At 43.2% G+C, this 16,947-nt stretch overlaps 1 long non-coding RNA gene across 3 annotated transcripts in view; it reads left to right on the forward strand.

Moving 5' to 3' along the window:
- The window catches only part of LOC142931300 (uncharacterized), a 43,470-nt gene extending 26,798 nt beyond the window's left edge, over positions 1-16,672 (forward strand). Inside the window, exons 4-5 of one of the 3 annotated variants that reach the window (XR_012947296.1) lie at positions 62-166; positions 8,822-16,672. This is a non-coding gene — a long non-coding RNA (uncharacterized LOC142931300). The other 2 variants (XR_012947297.1, XR_012947294.1) reach the window with 2 other exon arrangements.
- The last annotated feature ends 275 nt before the right edge of the window (positions 16,673-16,947 follow it).

A 16,947-nucleotide genomic window follows, 5' to 3' on the forward strand; every position in this document is an offset into this window, starting at 1 on the left:
TTATCTTGGCGTCGCGTTGATTGTCTGCGTCTGCTCCTTGTGTGTGCGGTTTTTTCGGCAGCACATTGCTCGTGGTGACGTCTGAACTCTTTGTCGGCCTCCGGCTCTGCAAGTTGTGGGGGTCCTGATTGCGAGTCCAGCCTGAGAAAGTCTTTTTCCACCAAAGGTACGAATTGGAATATTTGAGAGACGACAGAATGCTGCGTGACGATAACCAGTAAAAGTGAGTTGTGCTAATGGGCACGAAAAAGATTTGTTTTAAGGTCCGAGGCATGTGAATTATGCACCCAGTGCGCAGAACTATATACAAACTTTAGACCAGCGCCATTTGTTTGTATTTGTACATGGAAAACAGGTAATTTAAGTTACTTTTTATTGTCATAGGAAAAGAAGAGCTCAACATTCTGGCCAACTGGCCGTCCTTTAGGAATTATTGAAGTTTACAGAGAGCTGTAAATATCCTGTGTGGTTTGGTGCCGTTGATACAGCGGTATGTACGTGTGCTGAACTTCTTGTAATGTATTCGTTCAGCAACCGGACGCCAATGCAGCTCGGCAAGCTCTGGACGGACATGATTAGATCTTATAGTACCCATCACGACACTTGCCAAAGGATTTTGTACACGCTGCAGCTTGCTAATGTTTTGCCAGACGTCCCGTAGAGTGGTGAATTGCAATAATCGGGACTTTTCAATACTATGCTACACGCCAGTGTGTTGGATATGTCACAACTCAATAGTGTCAAATGTGTCGGAGAGCCCAAATATAAAAATTGTAGAACCTGACTATATTTTGCACGTGGTGATCAAACGACATTCTGGTTCAGCATGGTGCTGAGACTCTATGGATGTGTAGAAAACTGAATCCTGGAGTCTGCGAATGCCAAGCAGAGAACCTGGATTAAACGGTAATTGTAAGCAGAGGGTTGGTGGTGAGTGCCTATCTTAAGACATCGCTTGAGATATCTGTGCATTCACATTCGTGGGGATATATTTTTTTACCTCTCGTGTATAAAGCACACAGCCAACAAAGTGTACATTATGACATGCACGTCCGTAGACCACATTTAAATCAAATTTGTTTGGTTACATTTGTAAAAACATCGACTGTGCAATGATTAACTGGCAGGTGGCTCAGTGGCAGAGCACCATCCTCCAATTGGAAGTTTGCGAGTTAAAATCCTGAGTGGCGGTTGACTCTCAACCCATCATCCCTCAGGGGGTCGATAAAATTTTACGATTTTCTGGGGAAGTTAACAGTGATTTTTCCAGTGGGATAGACTCACACTTGCCGTAGGAATTTGGATGTGACATGTGCTGCGAAAGACCCATTATGGAATTGAATGTAAACACAGGAGACCCTTCAATATCGCGGGGGTTACGTTCTTGGAAAGTTCCGCAAAATCCAAAACCGCGATATTCAATACTTGAGCTGTACCGAAATAATGGGATTTGGTACACGTCTACCAAAAATCACAATTGAAATGAGTTCTGTACTGTACGCCAAATAAACTCAAAATAAGATCATTGAAATAAACATGTAAAAAGCCTTTGCAAAAACATTCCAAGACAAACAGTAATTTAAATACTGAATAAATACTGTACTTACCGATGAAGATGATAATGATCCAAAGCAGGTGTGTGTGTTTGTCCACGAGTGTGAGAGCGGTAGTGCAACGGTTAGCATGCTGCACTACGAACCCGGCGACCGAAGTTCGATTTCCGTTCATGCCTAACACCAGTGACGATTATCTGAATCGGTTCTGGGCCTCCCCTCGGTCGACTCAGTCTCAGATGAGTCTCGGTGCGATGTATAAACATCGCCCCCTGGGGAGATAAAGGCAGCCAGGCGTGGTGCTGGCCACCCACCCCCTCATGTGACGTGCCTGGCATTCATAGATGCTTGTGAATAGCACTTGCCCCAACAGTCTGTTAAGGCTATATGGGGGCTCTTTGTCCATGAGTTGCTTGGAAGGAGCGATGGTGTAGCGGTTAGCACACCGTGCTACGAACCCGGCGACCTGAGTTCGATTTTGCTCGTGTAACATTTTCTATCGTATTATTTTCTTGCTCTGTTGACTTGAAACCACATCTGCGGTAATTGTCTTGCACAATGTGATAGCTGCCAAAACAAATAAAATGGCAACTTTTAATACACCGCACGGTATTCGCCGGCTCTGAAAGAGACCGAACGACTTGGAGGCGTGAAGAATCGCAGACAAGGGGAAGGCAGCAGCCAGGCGGTAAGCCGGCGCCAAGAATCTGTCAAGCTCTGTAGTCACCTACATATTGAGATGTTTTCAACCAATTAATGAGCGATTATATTTGGGAGGAAACCGCAGCACCTGGAGAAAACCCACGAATCCAAGGGGGCAACACTGCACCCCATACAGACAGAACAGGTGGAGTCTACATTCTTGCTGCCTTTGTCTCTCGTGATCTTATTTAGATGCACATCAGACAGTGTCTGGGTAAAGCAAATAATTGTTGCATGGGTTGATGTAAGTGGCAGTGAATGGTTTTGTTTCCAACATGGAAAAAATATTTCTCTGCGACGCAACTTGATCGAATCCATTTTGTAGGGTGCAGACAGACGGAAGTTGACGCTGCGATGTTGAGAAACATTCAGAAATGTTAAAGTTACGCTGGGGAACGAGTGAAAGTGGTGATCCATTTCCATGATGAGATGACCCTTTATGATACAACACACATGCTGCGGGCATTGAAACAACACTCAGCACTTTGCAGTTTTTGGGCAGGAATGTATATCAGCATTATGTAAAACTTTATTTAACATGCCAACATACAATTAGTAAGATAAATGTGCACGTGTGATATGTTGGTATGTTGAACATCTTTCACACCATATGTGGTCAGCCGTGCTAATCGGAGGTGTGGGGAAGGACAGCAAACTTGACACATAAAGTAGTTCTAAATACATTATTTTTCAATCTAGATTTAAAAGTGCATAGTTTCAGTGGCTTCCTAATATCGAAGCAAATTTAAAAGCAAGCAATGCAATGATTATCTTTGATGGCTAGCCAAAAGCCGCTGCGAGGATTACCGGAGTTCGCGTGATGGTTCATGTTCCTTGACGAGATCAGCAAGGTATTGGAGTTAATTTGTGGCAAGCACTTAGTGTATCATGATTGCGACCTTATAGTGAATTCCTACGGCAACTGGAAGTCAATGCAGCTCAGCGAGCACTGGACAGACATAGTCAAATCTTCAGTACACGACACGTGCCAGATAATTTTGTACACGCTGCAGCCAGACGTCCCGTAGAGTAGCTGCATTAATCGAGCCTTGTCAATATAACTATGCTACACGCCAGCGTGTTTGACTATGTCACGACTCAATAGTGGTTGAATGGGTCGTAGAGCCCGGATATGAAAATTCCAGGAATCATCAATTACATTTTTCACGTGGTAATCAAATGACATATTCTGGTTAAGTATGGTGCCAAGGCTCTTAAGATGAGTATACAACTGAATCCAGGAGTCAGCAACCTCCCCACCTGATCCTCCCACATTGTTTTGCCTGAGCATTAGTGCCAACCAGCAGAACCTCCGATTTTTCATGGATTAATCAGCATTTCCTTTCGTGCAAACCACACGTGCACCGCTCGCGTGCAATCTTCAAGGTTACCGAGGCTCTCCATATCTAACTTTTACTTCACAGCGGTGTACAATTCTGTATCATCAGCATATCGATGGAACTTGATGTTATGTGATTAGATTACATCGGCAATCGGAGAGATATATGTTGAAAATAGAAAGGGCCTGAGGACGGACCCCAGTGGTACACTAACTAGGCATGGCAGAGGTGATGACTTTGTTTCCCAGCTTGATGAACTGTGATCGACCATGTATGTATGTATGACTCAATTCAGCTCAGTGTCGTACCTGATACACCAATCCTTTACCTTAGTAACCCGATGAGTATCTCATGATCATTGGTATCAAAGGTGGCTGAGAGATCGAGGCCAACCAACGCTGCGACATTCTACAAACAAGTTGAAGGCACCCCAATGAGTTCTCCCTTATCTCCGGTTGTAGCTAATGTTTTTTATGGAAAATGTTGAGACAGATGCCATCCAGGCATCCACTCTACATCCGTCCTTGTGGAAGAGGTACGTAGATGACACATTCGTCATCTGGCCACATGGCCGACCAGCTCTAAACCAATTCTTCAACCACATCAATTCTATACACCAGCCATCAAATTCACCATGGAGGTGGAAAAGGATGGCAAGCTACCATTCTTGGATGTTTTAATCGAAAGGAAACCAGATGGCTCAATAGGACACTGTCTACAGGAAAGCCACCCATACGGATGCAAATCTAAAACCTGACTCCCACCACCATCCTTCACAGAAGAATTTCCTCATCAAAACTCTACACCATAGAGCTCGATGTATTTATGACCATCATCACCTAGCCAGTGAACTGGAACACGTACACCAAGCTCTCAAGATTAATGGATATTCAGACTACACAAGCTGCAAAGCTATCACCCCAACCATTTGGAAAGAACCATCTGAGGACCCAATGAAAACCATCACCTTGCCATACATAGCAGGGGTCACCAAAAATATTTCCAAAATCATGAGCAAACACAAGATCCAGGTTCGATTTAACACTACGTAAAATTCGTGATCTGTTCCCATCTGTGAAGGATGAGATCCCTGACATGCAATACCCCGGCGTCTACAAACTAAGCTGTCTGCGGACCGTGTTTGTGAGCATAAGGCAGATTTGAAACACGGTAGGACCAATACCTCAGCCATGGCTGATCATTGTTTTAATGCGGTTGGCTCACACGAAATTTATTTCTCTAAGACCAAGGTACTTTGCAAGCCCACTTGCTGCCAACAAAGATTAATTCATGAAGCCATCCATATATATAGACATAGACAATTTCAACTGAGAGGATGGGTACAAACCCAGCAATCACTGGAAGGACGTCATCAACCAGTTTGTCATAGCTGGCTGTAATGTTTCCATTTTAGCACTCTCCGAGGCTCACCAGTTTTTTAATCCCTCACATTAACATAACCTTCTCCGCTCATGCTGCCCCAGGGCTCTTGTGCCCCGCCCACTCCGCTTTGACACTTGGGCTACGCCCATTTAAAACCTTTATAAACAGCTTGCCTTTAGAGGATTCTCCCCCCCCCCTTTTTTCTCCAGCTGATGACGATCGCTTGTATTGCGATCGAAACGTCATAGTTTTTTTAAGTTTTTTATTTACCTATCTATGTGACTTGACCGAAAGACCCAAATAATATTTTGACAGTGTTATTTAGGCACATTTGCGTTCCTTTTGCAAGTACAGGTGGAAAGGTTATTAATTGGCTAGGAAAATGTGGAAATCGCATTTGTGTGATGTGAACCCTGAACCATCATCATGTTGGCCGTACAAGCAGGAGTGCCATACCGTCAGCGCTAACCACGTCACCGTGGCTAGCCATTAGGAAACGGACACGACTGAGCGGGCACCCGTGTCACCACGCGTCCCAAGACACGTAAACACATTTTTGTAGCATGGCACAAAAACCGTGCACACTTTTGCACGGAACCTCATGTACGCTGTATCATTAAATAGAGCACACGTCTTCTTTGGTTCTATCGGTAAAGTCACGTAGAATGAGAATAAAATAATAAATTTATAAAATAAAATAACACAATAAAATTCTCACGACGTTTCGGCCACAACACAAGCGGCCGAAACGTCGTGAGAATTTTATTGTGTTATTTTATCAATTTATTGTTTTATTCTCATTCTACGTGACTTTACCGAAAGAGCCAAAGAAGATGAATCGTTGCAGTCACGAAAGCTTTAAATCGAAATAGAGCACACGTGTTCTGTCAATCTTAACATGTACAGCTCTAATAACAATAATAAGTTTGATTTACAATATGCACGAATTTTGTGCAGCGCGTCACTAACACAAGTCAGAGGCGCATGTCTGTTCTCGGATTGGATAATTGCATTGTCTTTTTTTACTGCTTCGTTGGTCTACGATTTATGCTTTCTACCGACAGACCTTTCTCTTTCCTGCTGTGGCTTTCGTGACTCGTAATGCTTTTGAGCCTCTGTTCCCTGGGTCTGGTGCACTCTGTGTTGGCAGTTTTGTTGGCTCTTGTAATGGCGAAGTTTATTGAGTGGCTCATTCTCCACTTTATTGTGAATGCAAGATGAGTATTAAAGATGAGCATGCAGGTCACAAAAGTTGGGTTTGTCTGCTCATGTTTGTTTTTACGTAATTTTAAGGAGAACAGACCTTTATTATAGGGCCTTGTATAGAAGAAAGGTAAATTTTAATTAGCTAAAGTCTAGTTTTAAGGGAATGTAAACAAACCATCTAGATGAAAGCACGATTAATTAAGGACAGTAACCACTCTGCCAAACTTCTGTAGGCCACACAACTTTTAAGGCCAAATCTGCTATTGTTTTAATTTTCCTTTTCCCATCACGTAATTAACTTTGTTCATTTTCAATTTGAAAGAAAATGAAAACATTTTTTAATTTTTGCCAATGAAAATATAACAAAGTATGCATGGAAACACAAGATTTCATTGCACGGACCTCATCCAATACCACAGGAGAAAAACAGATGGAGATAATGATCAATATGAAAACATTAAGTTGAGGCTCCGTAACACCAAACAATTGAAAAGATGAAGGAAAAGAATCGCAGGAAGACCAAATAAAATATATCAAGTAATAATTATTTTATGCAATCGTCATTCATGTAAATTGCATCTTAAAACATGGAACTTTGCGAATGACATTAGCATCAAAATGGCACAAGCCACCGCAAAGCCAACACGATCAAGGGTACAGAGGTGAACATAACACGAACCACAGAAAAACACTACAGACACAACACAAACACAATCAATGGTACGGAGGCAAACACAACATGAATCAGATGGGGTGATGGTGAAGACCTGAGCTCCTGACAATAGCGAAAGTCCAGAGAAAAATAATGATTTTGTAGTGTCATTCATGAAAATGCCTCAACGAACTGGGGTGAGATTGTAACGAGGAGAGGGGATTGCGAGAAATGGGAACAGTTGGAAAAATCCGATGAGGAAAACTAATGCCAGATAATGGGAATAATCGGATGGGAGACACTTTTGGCATTCTTTGGCATCTCGGTGCAATGCATCCAACGAATGCCTGTGATACAAGAGTAATGATTTAAAGTCAGAAGATGAACTTTCACAAGTGGCGTTTATGCTGAGATATGGCCATTTATTTAGAACGCATTGAAGTACTCGAATGGGTGATATATCATCCAAGGGCAAGTCGTCAAATCTGCAGATTACTTGTCAGCTACTCTTACTCCATGCATCATGTCATACGTAGAGAGTTACATTGGTAATATACTGGGTGATCTATTTATAGATATGCAATGAAACTAAGAGGGAAACGTTACAGAGAAAACAAAAACATTCAAATCCATTCCATATCTCCCACCAATCTCAATGCACTTACTCCATTTTCGAACAATCTCCTGATACAGTTTGCCCAACATAGCTCCTGCGATTTGTTTACAACGCCCAACAATGCATAGGCTTGAAGTCATTGATATCTAAATGGGTGATCTATAAATGGATCACTTTGTATAGCTATGTGCCATTGTGCTTTGTCGATATCGTGGCCCAAAGTTGCAAAAGTTACTTTGCAATGGTAGTCTAAAGGACAGACATTGGATTTCGAATAGGTTGCCACCCAGGTGCAGGGAAAGGATATTGAACACAGTAAGCCCTTAATATTTGCGGGTTTCATATTTGCGGTTTTGCATTTTCACCGCAAATGTATTGCAGTGCTCTATGAAATTCGCGGGGTTGTATTTTTCTACATTAGCGGCCGTTGCACGCTACTACCCGACAACAAAGTCGTGAGGCATGGGAACCAGCGTGTGTGATGCGAGCAAGAAAGAGTCGCCCTACGCGACACCCCTCTCGCTCCCGCGCTGCCTTTGTCTATCACTCCGTTTTGCACGCGAGCGCCTGTGCACATTTATTTTTGGAACTCCTTACTGTATTTAATTTATTCGTTTATATTTGCACTTTCAAACATGTTGATGTTCATCATTCGTAAAGATACGTTAAATAACACGATAATACTGCACGATATTAATACATACGTGCACTTTATGTTTAGACGTAATATATGTTAATGCCCCCTAACCCTAGTTTCCTCAAACCTTACGTTTTAATATTTGCACCATTCTTCAGTAACATATCCTCCACAGATATTAACGGTTTGCTGGAGTTCGATTTCCAAGTAGGACCCTCTATTGCCATAGAATATATAAAATATTTGAGAGCATCGCTGTTGTTGAGAAAGTAGACTACGCATTAAGTTGGGCGAACTGCTTATGTAGAGTTGAGCAGATGAAGTGTAAGGGTGGAAAGTGAAAACAAGCAATCATACTCTGGGTATTGCCCCACACCATTGGGGCAAATGAGGTGAAGTGCAGCAGTCGAGTGCATGTTGAAAATGTGATGGTTTCTGGCTTTGGTCTTGTACGTTGCGGCTGTAGATTTGAATCGTGTCTCGTGTGGGAGAAGGGAGGTAATTTAAGTGCGTTTTAACCGGGGGGGAAATATGCACTTAGGAACTTCAGCTATACCTCTCTTCTGCCCATTTACTGGAATATTTTTGTTTAATCATTCGTGGGTTTTTTTGTCTTCAGATTTTTACACCACAATTGCTTTAATTTTTTTAAAAGTTCTAATACGCATGCGAAAAAATAAAGTGTCATCTACCATGTGACTTATCGAAATGTCATTGTTTGCTTCCTTCCAGTGTCCCCTCAACCCAGAACGTTCAACAGCTCGTTGCAATGCATCTCACAGTAGCAAGAGGACCAAATGAGAGAGTTATCCTTCCTTAGAGCTTCATACCGTAGATGTAAAAAAACATATATCCATTACTAAAAATAACGTTTATAATTTGTCTGCCAGATGTTATGTGAATCCTTAGCATTCCGGTTTAACACGTAGGCTTTCGTGACCAATATTATCCATAAGAGGTTTTTAGGTTAGATCGTGTGACGATAAATGTGTCGTTAAACCCGCCACCAACCAACACAGCCAATTAGTAAGGTTTGTCACGTAAACAAAATATACCAATTCATTACTCGTTCAGCATACCAGTGTGTTGGAGAAGAAACCCACAACATGTACAATTCGAGTACGATGCTTCACTGTTAATTGCAACCAGCATCATCAGGCGACAGCCAGAGTTGTGGAGAAATCCTTCTGTTTCGGTCTTAAATTGAGGGATAGATGTGATGTCGTTACTTATGAGCCAATCAGGTGCGAAGATCAGAGGAGGTGGGGGTGAATGTATTCCGCAGATAACAGACTATTGTGAGTTCCGTATAGATATCATTAAAAAAGATTTGCAGATAAGAGGTGAGAGGATAACAGGATTTTTACCGTGTTTTATTAACTCAGTCTATTGCAGGCTAAAGCTTTTACGATCATATTAAGTAATATTATAAATGGTTGGACATACTGTGGATGGCAGAAGGCAGTTTAGCAACATCCATTGTACTGTACTCCTAAGCTTCGATTCTGTGCTCCCCACACTGCCCAGTTTGCGGTGTGACACATGGTCCAATAACCCCGCCACGCCATGGGGGAGGCCTTCATCCAGCAATAGGTTGACAAAATGGCTTGACGTGAATATTAATATTTGTAAATACCATTGTGCCAGATGTCTTTGACAAGAAAGGGGATATATATTTTTCCCAACAAAAACTGACGCATAGATGCCAAGGAGAGTGAGTCATTTTCTCCCCAAAATACGTAGATCTGGCGTGCAGCTCCGTTCAAAGTGATCCGAGGGCTTTGCCAGACACATTTCTACTAATGAACAGCACCTGAACAAATTGGCGCATAGGTTAACAACAGTTGGCCTGATTGAAAGGAATTATCTTAATTAGCGAGACACACGTGAACTCCGAATGCCGAGCGGATGTAGCCAGAATGGGTGTTGCCACTACGTCTCAGTGGCGGCATGGAGGGTTTGATAATGGTTGCTCGGTTTACCCTTCGTTAAAAAAAAAGTGGCAGATGAAGAAGCTATTGAAATAATTTACACTGAAGAGCAGGACAAGTTAAGCTTTAGTTCGTCATTAAAAAAAACGACTAAAACTACACACTTGGTCGTCTGCGATACCTTTCGAATGGCAACTGACGTTCAAGTTGCAAGTTTATTTTTGCTTAATCAGATGGGAGGAACTTAAGAGACGAGGATGAGTCTCGGCCCGCGGTCACCTGCATGACGAAAGCAAAAACAGACAAAATAAATTAGAGCAACAAAGAAACCTTGTCCTCATGTCAAAATCGAAAAACAGCACACAAACACAAATCCTTGCCAAATTTGTGGCAGCACAAGTCGCCTCGGGCAGCTTGTGTCCTGAGATTGCTCGTAATCCAGATATATATTCCCCCAACGGTTGAAGCACTTACAGTTTGTACATTTAAAATTGATAATGATCACATTTCTAACATTTCACTGTCTTTAACGACAATCCACAATTTGCAGCGGTGCCGATATGTAAATTGCTGGGACACAACAATGTACTTTCTCAATATCACTTCTTGCATGCATGTAGAATTAAGTATGAAACTCAAAAAACACTAGAGAAATGTTTGTGAGAATGCTTGAAATTATTGCTTATGACAAAAAAACTCTATAGACGTCTGCTTGCGTGCACATTTATTGTAAGAATAGTTTTTTCCTTTGGTCAGCCATTTATACCCCACGTGCACCAGAATTGTGTGCTAACCATTACTCTGCGGCTATATGGTCAGGCGCACTGTTCTTGCAATCATGATTGGACGCCAGTTTGATCTCCTAGGCCGAAAGGTGAAGCAAAGGGACAAGTTTGTACATATAAAGCAATTGGCGGGACCCCGGGGTCCCATCACTGCCCCGGGGTGGGAAAAACTGCGTAGCGACACGAGTGTTGCTTTACCGACACCAAAACTAGTGTCAATCGATTGGCCTCGTCGAGAGCTACTCGGGACACTAAGTTTCGTAAAAAGTATAAAAATTACATAAACACGTTAAATTCACTGCGGGGGCGGTTTCGCCTTGGCAAAGAAACTGAGGATCGACGGCTGACCGGAGGGCGTTGTCGCCGCGCGCGACTGCGGCGGACGCCCCCCGGGGCTTGCGTTTGGCCGGTGGGGTGGCGCCCATCGTGTTGATCGCCGCCTGCTGGCACTTGTTGGCGCGAGTCTGGGCGGGCGGCGCGTTGCTGTCGGGATCACGAGTGGGCGGACTGAAAAATTATAATTATTGACCTGATTTTTGCGGTACCCCGGGGTCCCGCTAAATGATTCATATGTTGAACTTATTTCGCATCCATACGTAGCCAACCGTGGCAATCGGGAGGTGCGACCATTTCTTGAATCTCGCCGTCTCAAGTTCTTCACCCAGCAGCAGACCAAATCGCGTACAGCAGTTGTTCGATCGGTAGGTTGCACCTGGTGGAGTAAAGTGTGATGACTCCCACCTCTGACTAGCGTGAAAGAAGAGGCCGTTTCGCCAGCAATAGTATGACTAAGTACAAGGCTTGCAGAGGCCCTCATCTAGCAGTGAATTGATGAGCTTCCTCTTGCTCTTGAAACAAAAAAAACTCAACACACCTGTCCTCTTACTCATGTATGAATGCCGGTGATGTTAAGACTAGAGTCGCAGTATCACGGTAAGAGTTGTTTTATTGTATAGTGATTGTTGATACAGCGGCGCTGCACTGTAGCGGAGTAGTTCGTTTTCCATTGGTACTGGCCACACTTTTCAAAAACTTTGGCTGTTGGTAAACCTGACGCCAGGGACAAAGGTGAAGGACAGGGGAGTTGGCTTGCATCACTTCCTTTTCACAAGAGCCCTGGTTTGCCACTCAAAATTATTTTCCACATACAGTAAAATTTTGTAGCCACTCGTGGATAGGGGTTCTCAGGGTGCACATCACTGTGCCACTGCTCAAAAGCGAACATTTCCACAAAAGCTAAAATCCGATTCTGAAATTATGGAATGTCTCATACATCGAAGATGTACCTCGAATGCTGATATTTCTCCATACACGTAGAAGAGACCTGTTATTTGCCGCAACTCGGCTCTGGTTATGGCTCAGTCTCTCGCGCTCAGACTCAGCTCAGGGGCTTGAGCCACTCAGTTTCTTTCAAAGATGCATGAGTGAGCGGCTCAGCCATGGCTCGGCTTAGGCTCAGCTCATGGGCACGGCTCAAGGTTAAGAATGGTTTTGAGCCAGGGCCAAAATCCACACCACGCCATGATTGAGAATACGGACCTTCGTGATCTTACATTGTTTATTTAAACTCACCGTCATGTTATAATTTTCCATGCATGCCTCAAAACTTATCACGTACAAAATCCAACTGGACGTTAATTATAAAATATTTAATGCTAAATTTATATGAAAACGATATTCCCAACTTGTTCCCAGTTATCTGCGGCATCTAGAGGACGACCCAACTACCCAACCTACGCGTATCCACAGATAGATGGCGTGATCAATTCACGGGAATGTTTTTGTGCAGTCTGTCGAGGTGGGTGCAGGCATAGACACAAGCCAGGTGGTGAATTACGCAACGCACCAACATCGTGTGCACAACTGCATGAATATGCCCGGTCATGTAAATTCATCGACCACGCATGGCAGAGCCATTATATACGCGTTTTCAGCATGGCAGCACACGCCTGCAAGTCTGTTGATGCGCCCCATGTCTTTTGTCACAAACATAATACGAGACGTGTAATTAGAGCCAGGCTGTCCTCAATTCTTTAAGTAATCCATTACTCTGCCGAGTATCAGTCGACTAATCAGATTCCTGTGTTTGACAGCCCTGAGCACAGTAAATGGAACATTGCCTTTTTTTAGACAGTTTTTGGGGGGGGGGGGTGGAAAAAAGTCTAATACATTGAGGGAAAAAAGTATTTGATCCCCTGCTGATTTTGTACGTTTGCCCACTGACAAAGAAATGATCAGTCTTTAATTTTATTGGTAGGTTTTTTGAACAGTGAGAGACAGAATAACAACAAGAAAATCCAGAAAAACACATGTCAAAAATGTTATAAATTGATTTGCATTTTAATGAGGGAAATAAGTATTTGACCCCCTCTCAATCAGAAATATTTCTGGCTCCCAGGTGTCTTTTATACAGGTAACGAGCTGAGATTAGGAGCACACTCTTAAAGGGAGTGCTCCTAATCTCAGCTTGTTACCTTTATAAAAGACACCTGTCCACAGAAGCAATCAATCAGATTCCAAACTCTCCACCATGGCCAAGACCAAAGAGCTCTCTAAGGATGTCAGGGACAAGATTGTAGACCTACACATGGCTGGAATGGGCTACAAGACCATTGTAAGCAGCTTGGTGAGAAGGTGACAACAGTTGGTGCGATTATTCGCAAATGGAAGAAACACAAAAGAACTGTCAATCTCCCTCAGCCTGGGGCTCCATGCAAGATCTCACCTCGTGGAGATGCAATGATCATGAGAACGGCGAGGAATCAGCCCAGAACTACACGGAAGGATCTTGTCAATGATCTCAAGGCAGCTGGGACCATAGTCACCAAGAAAACAATTGGTAACACACTAGGCCGTAAAGGACTGAAATCCTGTAGCACCCGCAAAGGTCTCCCTGCTCAAGAAAGCACATATACATGCCCGTCTGAAGTTTGCCATTGAACATCTGATTGATTCAGAGGACAACTGGGTGAAAGTGTTGTGGTCAGATGAGACCAAAATGGAGCTCTTTGGCATCAACTCAACTCGCCATGTTTGGAGGAGGAGGAATGCTGCCTATGACCCCAAGAACACCATCCCCAACGTCAAACATGGAGGTGGAAAAGTTATGCTTCGGGGTGTTTTTCTGCTAAGGGGACAGGACAACTTCACCGCATCAAAGGGACGATGGATGGGGCCATGTACCGTCAAATCTTGGGTGACAACCTCCTTCCCTCAGCCAGGGCATTGAAAATGGGTCGTGGATGGGTATTCCAGCATGACAATGACCCACAACACACGGCCAAGGCAACAAAGGAGTGGCTCAAGAAGAAGCACATTAAGGTCCTGTCTCCAGACCTTAATCCCTTAATGACTTGGAGAAGATCTGCGGAGTGGGACAAAATGCCTCCTGAGATGTGTGCAAACCTGGTGGCCAACTACAAGAAACGTCTGACCTCTGTGATTGCCAACAAGGGTTTTGCCACCAAGTACTAAGTCATGTTTTGCAGAGGGGTCAAATACTTATTTCCCTCATTAAAATGCAAATCAATTTATACCATTTTTGACATGCGTTTTTCTGGATTTTGTTGTTGTTATTCTGTCTCTCACTGTTCAAATAAACCTACCATTAAAATTATAGACTGATCATTTCTTTGTCAGGGGGCAAACGTACAAAATGAGCAGGGAATCAAATATTTTTTTCCCTCACTGTACATGTTCCCATGTGTGAAGCTGAACGGAAGGTTATAGGTGGGACTGATTTCACATCATCAGCCGTCGCATGGCGTGGGCCGTGGTTAATTGTAATTTCGAGATTCATCGACTGATTGTCCCAGCTCTACCCACAACACACTGCAGCATGGGGAACAGCTACCGTGAAGATATATATCGTAGAAAGGAAATGCCTGAGTGACTTGCGGGTGGCTGGAGTGTGCCCATTGCGGGTGGCTGGAGTGTGCCCATTCATCGCCAAGGTTTGTAAGGATGTGGTTGTGCTGGCCCCCAGACACAGAAATCTAATGCTCTTTTACCTCTTTGTTTGACGTTGTGGAACATGTTAAACTGCTTCTCGGTTTGCATGCTGGCTTGAGATTTTTGTTGTTTTCCCCATTTTATAATCATGAACATGACTCAAAGTCTTGGGCACAATGCGATTTTTTGTTTTCCAATGGAACAAAAATACTTTAAATATACTGTATGTGTTAGGTTCTTTTGGTGCTTGACAAAAATCTGTTAAGAAGTATTTCATCATCTCGCACGATGCCGAGCCAATTTGAATGCCAAAGTGGCAGCGTGGACGAGTTGTACTGTTGACATGTTGTGTGGTTATCAATTGTTGAATGGATGCCAGAGGAATTAAGTGGGAGTGTGTCCAGAGGAGTAAAATCCCATTTGCGTTAGTCATAATCCCCCACCCATGTTATGGATTCGGTCTACCAGACTTAGCCGTTTCTACTCATCCATACTGTGATCAACCACCAATTCTGCAGGTCAACACACTCGACCGATTGTCTCAGACACTCACCACACGGCAGGTCAAAATAACACACTCACAGATTGGCTCGCACACTCATAACAGTGCAGGTAAAAATAAGACGGTCACACCCATTTGCCACTTTGTAGCTCAGAATACTTATCTTTCTGCTGATTTCCTCACGCTGATCGACTTTTCACTCCCATTGTCTCTTTTCCATAGCTCCTATAAGCCTCCCTCGGTCATAGAGATTGTATGACCATACTCCACCGCACAGGTCAGTGCGGGTTCCTGAAAGGGGGTGGCTGGACCAGTTTCAGATGATTATTACTCGCCATGGCTGGAAATCGAACACGGATAACAGGGTTCATAGCCCAGTGCACTAACCCCACGCCACCCCTCCACAGCCAATGTTATTCAAAATTATCTTATTTGTGATTCCTATTGTGCAGTGTGTGGGACTGGCAGGTTAACTCTGTGGTTCATGGATGTGAAACTTAATGATCACCAACCGTGAAATCCTCGGCCCTTGGTGATGTTTGTGTTTTAGAAGTGGGGGTCCCGTGCATGCCGATGCATTCTGGCGCTGTCTGCTCCGTGCTACATGACTGACGTGCGCAACTTGGCGTGGTATAGGCCTGGGGTAAAAATAATAAAGGAAAATAATTACGGGACCAAGTTAATAACATTGGTGCTTGTTTGCCTTATCTTCCCCCTGCGTGTTTGACAAAAAGCACGTTACTCTTCCCTCGGGGAATGTTAGCGGCGGTCCGGCCGTCAATGCACAAACAGCCGTATCTGGGCACAATCCAAATGCTGCGCAAAGGAACTATAAATAACAATTTTTTCCCAGGATATAAAACTTAAATGAACAAAATTCTAATTGCTGACCTGTATATTTAGCTGCCCTTGTTGCAAGGTTATTGTGGCTCCAGAGCAAAGTGTATAAAATATGCATCGGCTACAGAGACATAATAAAGTAGAAATACGGCCACTTACAAAACTGTAAAAAGTGATAACATCGCCTCTCAAGAGCCAACGCATGGTATCGCTTCCGCGGCAATGCTGTGTTTCTGTTGAGATTATTGCACGTGTATTGGAGATCAAAGGGAAGTGTTCAGTCTGGTTTTGCCCCCACAGAACAGGAAGGAGGCTTTTCACTTCGGATAAACTGAATATTCGGGGAGTTCGTGGCTGATGCGACACCAAGGTTGAACCAAACCAGTGTACAGTTTAGTGAGTTATTAAGCAGATTAAATCATTAATTTGCCAACACGATTGTAACCATTTTGCATGATTGCTATAACCATGTTGGTTGTGTTCAGTGTACTTTAATTTAAATTGAATTTCAACAGCTTTACTTTTTTTCCTGCTTTAAATTTGAAATTAAAAAGTACACATACTGTTTACATCATATTTGTTTTTGCTGTGAATTTGTTGAGCACAGCTTCCTTGCATTTGTTTTCAATTAGTGTATTTCTCTCCCAGGACTGCTATGTAGGTGACTCGTCTTGCTAAACTTTCACCTCCTAAATAAAGGCCATGGAACTTGCATTAAAAATACCTGCAAATGCCAGATTCAGATCTTAACAAATTCCAAATAAAAATTCAATGTCTCCTGACTCGAATTCAGATCTGAATCGCACTGGATTCAGATCTGGGTTCGACTGGATCGGTACCTCCACAAGA

Source organism: Petromyzon marinus, chromosome 3, assembly GCF_048934315.1.
Source record: "Petromyzon marinus isolate PM22_M1 ecotype Great Lakes invasive population chromosome 3, UKy_Petmar_22M1.pri1.0, whole genome shotgun sequence".
Taxonomy (NCBI): Eukaryota; Metazoa; Chordata; class Hyperoartia; order Petromyzontiformes; family Petromyzontidae; genus Petromyzon; species Petromyzon marinus.